Here is a 7,894-nt window from a genome sequence, read left to right on the forward strand (position 1 = left end):
GCTCTTTTTCATGACAAAAACAGAAAATGAGGGAATAAAACATTCCCCCCCAGTTATTTTGTTCAAGCCGGACTCTCATACACTTATTCGTTTTTTAGAACAAACAATCAATGTACTCTAACATATAACATTGAAAATTATATTTAATAATGTAGTAAAAAATAATGATTGATAAAGATATATCATAATATTATAATATATCGTAATTTTTACCACATTATTTATCATCATTAGTAATTATTTATAAATAACAATTATATAATACATTAATGATATGTATTGTTTATATTTTTATACATTTTATTATTATTATAATAATAACATCATTATTTATTAATTGTATTATTATTATATTACTATTATATATTTCTCCTTCATACTATATATTCTGTTACGCTCACTCAGCAGGGCATAAGCATGACACAAACAATTGGGCAGAGAATCAGGGTCTAGGGAATAAAGCAGAATATCACGGTCCAGGGAATCAGGCAGAGAATCAAGGTCCAGGGAATCAAGCAGAGACCCAGGGTCAAGGGAACCAGGCAGAAAATCAGGGTCTAGGGAATTAGGCAGAGAATCAAGGTCCAGAGAATCAGGCAGAGTATCAGTGTCCAGGGAATCAAGCAGAGAATCAGGGTCCAGGGATTCAAGCAGAGACTCAGGTTCCAGGGAATCAGGAAGAAAATCAGGGTCCAGAGAGTCAGGCAGAGAGGTTGGGACTAAAGGTACGGGAAACAGATAGCAGTGTAGGAAAGCTCAGAGTAATACAAGAGACAATCTGGCAGAGAACACAGGGGAGTTGACTGGTATTTCAACAGAGGGACTAAGGAGGCAATGAGCTGCAGACGGGGAAACCAGGTGAAGGAAAGGAAGCGACAGCAAAGCAAAAGGGAGTGGGCGGCTCTGAAATGACATGGAGGTCAGTGACATGGCATGAGGAAATTACCAGTGTCATAGAAATTACAATAATTGATACTTGTGAAAGATAATGTAATAATTGATAAATTATTACACTATACTATTATATATAATAGTATAGGATCATGGATTTAATATGTGATGTTTCTATAAGCTTCATAGCCGGTGTCAGCTTGTGTGACATCACAAAACGGATATTGTGGGCGTGCTTGCAGATGAGTTCCTAAGAACGTTTTAACCACAATGTATTAACAACCTCCTAATTTGTGTGACGTCAAGCTTGTGTCACATACGATGTCCGGCTCGCTTCCTAATGAAAGGAGCCGTTGAGCAGTCAGTCATAGATAGTGACGTGTCGGTTCAACGAACCGGCCCCTGTCAGTGAACGACGGGAGCCGCCTCCCGTCTGAGAGCTCATTTCTTTATTTATTAATTTTTTTGGTAAATTAATACAAGACAGAATTTAAGGATGGTCCTTTTAACGTATTTGTTGAGTACGCTCCAGAAACGTCTCACTTGGGTGATAACATGAAGAGCCAAGGTGGTCATGTTGCCATGGTGAGACTTTTGTCGCCCCCCCACTCGGAGCACAAATTTGAAATGGCAGATAAAGAAATGCATGACGACGAACACATTCTTGAACAGAGAAGTAATATTTTCAGTTTTCATTTTATATAATACAATTTAAATTGAAATATATGCGTCCGTATAGAGTTGTGTATTTATTAACCATACTATTAAATTCGTAGTGTGTTATTCTTTACGGAAGAGTATTAAGGCCCACTTTAAAAGGCCGGCTTTAAATGGGAAATGGGAAAAATTTTGGGAATAAAGTTGGAATTCCGAGATTAAAGTCAATGTACATTGTGAGAATACCGCCATGACGGGTTTTGCGTGGTTTTGACGCCTGGTTTTGACGCCTTCTGTCGGAGCCGGGCGTGAGCGTGGAGCGCATTCGGGAGGCCGTCACCCAGGAGGTCGGGCCCCCAAGAACCTGTCCTCATGAGTGGGGATGTGGTGGTGTTCCTCAATCAGGAGCGCAACGTGGCCCCAACTGGCGGAGAGCAAAATTTTGATATTAAAGTTGGAATTTCGACTTTTCACTTGAAAGGTTTTTTCAATTTCATTGCTGAAAGGTTATTTTGACTTTATTCCCAAAATGTCTACATTATTTGAGATGTTTTTTATACCAAATATAATGTAAAATTATGGATTCTGGAAATTATAAGGTTTAGTATAATTACACTGATTAATTGAATCATTTAAATGAAGAGGCGTTCGGGAGCCAAAAGAGCCAATTGTTATTGCTGAGCTGAGCCAAATGATGCGGCTCACCGAAAAGAGCCAAAATTCCCATCACGAGTCTGAGAGAGAGACAGCTGTGCTGCTTTGAGGTGAATGCTGTATTGTTTTCTCCTCTTATCTTGCAAAATACATTTCCGTTGTGGAAGCTCTGTCTGTCTGTGATGCGAAGATGTATCTCAGCGACCATGCGGCCAAAGTTCCTCGACACCAGGTCAAGATGAAACATGGAAACAAATATAAATACTGAGCGATCAGGGAGGATTCATGACAATACTGTATATTTATACAACATATTTTACCTCAATTTTACTAACCTGCCTATATCGTCAATTTCTCCAGTTCTTCTCACTTCTACATTCCTACAGATATCAATTTGGCCTTTTTTCAAACAAGTTGACATTCAAACCTGCGTGAGTCTCAATCTGCAGGAACACAAAATCATTGTTTCCTCCCGGCTGATCTCATCATTATTTAACAGGGTGTTCACGGGCGGGGTCAGGGAGCCGTGACCCCGCCCGCCCTCCGTCCGGCCAGACGGAACGAGTCCACCAGGAGACCGTCGCAGTTCGCACCAAAATATGAAACGAGGAATAAGGGGCAGTGAACCGTGAGACAAAAAGCCAGGGTCCGAGACGGTAACAGCCCCACACACGCAGCTGAGCATCTTTAAACGCAGAATCCCATTGATTTTGGGTGGAATGAGGCATTGTTGTGGATAACTTTGATTAAGGGTTGAGAATCGGACCTGACTGAGTTTCTGAAGCGTTCTGCCGGCTGGAGAGCAGAGTTGAGACCAGGCAGTGGTATCATCAGAGTTCCAGTTGTTTATTGTCAGCACAGTATTTATGGCATAGTCAGGATGGAAAGGAAATGGGCGTGGTTTATTGTACGGCACACGTCTATTTGGTTTAGCTGTCTATGAGAAAAGAGGGGAAGTATTCAAGATGGTACATTCATCTGACCTACTGACCAAGAGGAGGTTTCCCATGTGACTGTCTAGATAACGCTCACCCAATCATTTTTCAGAGAGAGTGTGATTCATCCTACAGTACACAGACAGAGCCATAACCGCCATTATCTGCCATGGGAGTTGCCGGAAGCACCGGACGTTAAGCAGAGAAAATCTAGTTCGGCTCTTTAAAAACCCGGTTTGCTGTTTAGTTTTTTTCACTTTTGGGCGGGTGGAAGCTGGGTCAGCCCCACGCAGCGCTTTCTAAAAGCAAAACTCACCCCTTCATCTGGAAAAATGTGTTTCTTAATTTTTTTGTCTGCTCATTTGACTGAAATGCTGCTTGGTTTTTCCGGCAATTGCCAATTAGATGTTGCATTCGGGCCGCTTGCAGGGGTCACTTTTGGACAGTTTTTTGGATTATTCTCCTACCTATCCTACCTTTTGAAAGAAAGACTATTTTATATAAACTGAAAACAAAATGCACGCTGCACTCAACATGAACTGTACCCCCAGGTAACAGTTGTGGAACCTTTTGACTCAAATCTTCCTGACTTTTACTTATTTAAATTGACTTTACTTGTACACTCTAAGTGTTATATGGAGGGTTTATTTTTCTTATACCGAAGTTAACATGTATGGGATGAAATGCAGCTGGCTGGTCGTTATCACCAAAATAACCCCCGACAGGGTGATCGGGTCTCGTATCTCTCTGAAGGGGAATATTTTGGGGATAATGACTGGCTGGCTGCGCATTATCCTGCTTATTAAACACCTACCTGCTGTACAAAATAAATAAATGACCTATGTTAACTCTAAATATTTACTTGTTGATTCTGGTGCATGAGCTCATCAATGTCCATGAAATTTTCTAATGAACAGGTGTCTGCTGCATTTATTCACTCTGTAGGAATAACTGGGTCGCCTTTAAATGTCCCAAAACAAACCCATTGGTGGTAAAAATCCCTGACGACCTGATATTAATGTCACACATAAATACGTCATTGTTCCTGGCTGCCCAGTTAACAGAATGGCACAGAAACCTCCTGCTCAAATTGAAATGCACCCCCAAATTTGCAAAAAAAAAATTGATTAAGATAACCACACCTCCCAATTCTAATCTAGTATTCTGTTCCTTACCCTATGCTTTCAGACCTGGGGGTTGGACCATCCACTGCTATGGAGGTAAATCAAAGTGAGGCTACACATCGAGACACGAATAAAACCGACCCGTTGAATGGAATGCAATGGGTGGCAAAGCCATTCGAGGTTCTCCCCTGCTCCACACCTCATCAAAATGTTGTGCATATTAGCGGCATTGTCACATTCATTCAAGACATGAAGCTTCTGTCCACAAATTAACAATGTCTTTTCATGTCTGTGGCAACCGCTGACTCAGACAGTGCAAGCCCCTGTGGTATCACCAATAAGCCCTCCACTTCAGGTGATGTTGCCCGGTGAAGAAGCTGTCACACCTCCGGGTCAACTTTTAAAGCTTACACCCAAGTTATGGGCAGCTCACAAAAATGACACAGGATTAATTGACTGTACTCCTTATCAAGCAGCATTGAAACCAGGATGGTCTCCGATCCTCCTGAAACAATACTCCTAGTTGGCCGAAAAGGAGGACAAGAATGTACCAGTAATACATTCTGTACTGAAACAAGGAGTGATTGTGCGTACCACCTCTCCTTACAACACTGCTATTTATCCAGGATGCAGTGCATGGCGATTCACGCAAGATTTGCGAGTTGTCAATGAAATAGTGGTACCTCTGCTACCTAATCTCCCTAATGTTGTTTCCATTCTCACGGCTATACCAGCAACACATAGCTGCTTCACTGTAGTTTACCTGTTTACCTCCCTAGCCACCGGACGGACAGGGTGCTGTTACCTCGCTCAGAAACTGGCTACAATGGTATGCACCATACCATCCTCACATTAAGCCCCTCCCCCATCACACAATCATGTCAAGAAACGCAAACCGGCACAGTTTGAAAATCTTACCACAGAGTCTTACCACTGGCCAATCTCTTTCGGCAAGAAACGGGGTATTGGCTTGTTCCCATGATATGGTGTAACTTTCCTAGCTGATTATATTGACAACATTACATACTCTCTCTCTGCGTTTGCCAACACAACCATTAAGGGTTTCCAACTGCTAGTTGCCAATGACAAATCTCATAGACTGACCCAGTTAAAACATGAAATGGCCCTTGACTATCTGCTGGCCAGGACTGGCTTGTATGTACTTTAAATCTAACAGGAGATGCATGCATCGCTCTGATCCCGGACAGTTCTGATAACATCTAGTGTTATTACAGTACAGCTTGAGAGAAGATACTTCACGCGTACAAGTCCTTATTCCGGTGTAACTCGTAGTTGGAATGGTGTAATGTTTCTGGACCTGCACGTTAACCTGCTTTGATGTATTGTTGGATAGGCGTGTCATGAGCAGGGCGCAACAATAGGCTAATGTCCCTGCTGATGACCTGCAGTCCGACCATGAGCTTTGTCCTACCCCTGACTGGACCCTGAATATGATGACCACCACCTGACTGTTATCCACAGGGGCGTGTCCACATGTAACATATGTTATGGTTGAACACCATCTTTGCCTCATAACCAGCCATTTCCTGTTCTCCCTTTGAATATTGAACGCATTTCTTATGGCCATAGATGTCAATTCAATAGTTTTAACTCTCTTAACATGCTTGTGTATAGTAATCACGTCACACCCACTATGTTAACGTAGTTACACTGTCTCTGGGAGGAAATGTTCTTCACTCAACCTTCTCATCCTTATGCAACGCTGGCCCTTCTGCTCCTTTTTGGTGATGAAGAGGTATTATGTGATATTATGTGGTACTCTGGTGTTTTATATTTTTTATATTTCTGTATTTCTATAACTTTTCATCCTTTCAATGTTTTTTCATTATCATTCTATTTTTATGTTGTCCTTTCAGGACAAAAAAAGGGTCGAGTGTTGAGATGACACTTTGTCTGTTCTCTTCTGTTTCAGTGTATAACCTGAAGTAGACTCCAGTCCCTCTTTTTTGTATCTTGTACAAGGTCATTTACAAGATCCATCACAGGACTGGTTAAAAGCAGCTTATTCAGCTGGAAACATCCATTCCCTGGTCCAACCTGTCCTCCCCTGAAATGTGGAAACCCTGTGAGAATGAAGAATGTTTGGAAGTTTGATTGAAACCACCACCAGGTCTCCAAACCTTGTTCCCAAGTTGCTTTAAGGTATATTGTTATAGATGGTTAAGTTTAGGTATAATGTTATAGACGGTTAAGTTGAGGTATAATGTTATAGATGGTTAAGTTTAGGTATAATGTTATAGATGGTTACGTTTAGGTATAACGTTAGATGGTTAAGTTTAGGTATAATGTTATAGATGGTTTAGTTGAGGTATAAAGTTATAGATGGTTACGTTTAGGTATAATGTTATAGGTGGTTTAGTTTAGGTATACTGTTAGATGGTTACGTTTAGGCTTAATGTTTTATGGTTAAGTTGAGGTATAATGTTATAGATGGTTAAGTTTAGGTATAATGTTATAGATGGTTAAGTTTAGGCTTAATGTTTTATGGTTAAGTTTAGGTCCTGTCCTTCCTGCCCGACGACCCTACTATCTCGACGCGGATCTCGGATTGTCTCGCTGACATATCCACATGGATGAAGGATTATCATCTTCAACTAAATCTGGCGAAAACGGAACTGCTGGTCTTCCCGGCCAAACAAGGTATCTATCACAACATTGATATTAAAATCGACTCTCTATCTCTTGTTCCTACCAAGGCTGCAAGGAATCTTGGTGTCATTATTGATGACCAACTGACATTCTCGGACAATGTTGCCGCCGTCTCCCGGTCCTGCCGCTTCGCACTACTCAACATCCGAAAAGTCAGGCCGTACCTGACCCAATATTCCACTCAACTGCTGCTACAAACCTTGGTGATGTCCCGTCTCGACTACTGCAACGCCCTCTTAACAGGCTTGCCGGCCTGTGCGGTGAAGCCACTTCAGATGATACAGAATGCGGCGGCGCGACTGGTGTTCAACGAGCCAAAGAGGGCACATGTCACTCCGCTGCTCATCGAGCTCCACTGGTTACCTGTAGCCGCCCGCATCAAGTTCAAGTCTCTGATGCTGGCCTACAGAGTGATTGCTAGCATTGCTCCCACCTACTTAAATGCTCTTGTAAGAGCACATGTTGCCCCCCGGATGCTGCGCTCGTCAAATGAGCGTCGCCTGGCTCTGCCGGCCATACAGCCACGGCAATCCAGGCTATTCTCATTTGTAGTTCCACGTTGGTGGAACGAGCTGCCAAAAATGACCAGAGCAGGGACCTCCCTCTCTGTCTTTAAGAAGCACCTGAAGACCCAGCTCTTCAGTGAGTACCTCCTGTCCTAACCTACAATTACTTAGCACCACCTTGCAGTATTTATTGTTACACCAATGTTGTTGTTACACTAATCTCTGTCGCAATGTAGCTTGAATGTTATTCTCCCTTGTAAGTCGCTTTGGATAAAAGCGTCTGATAAATGACTAAATGTAAATGTAAATGTAAATGTAATGTTATAGATGGTTAAGTTTAGGCTTAATGTTTTATGGTTAAGTTGAGGTATAATGTTATAGATGGTTAAGTTTGGGTATAATACTTGAAAAGGTTAGGGTGAGGGTGTCGTCCATATCCAATGTGACATTTTTCAGA

This window comes from Zeus faber, assembly GCF_960531495.2.
Source record: "Zeus faber genome assembly, chromosome: 19".
Classification (NCBI taxonomy): domain Eukaryota; kingdom Metazoa; phylum Chordata; class Actinopteri; order Zeiformes; family Zeidae; genus Zeus; species Zeus faber.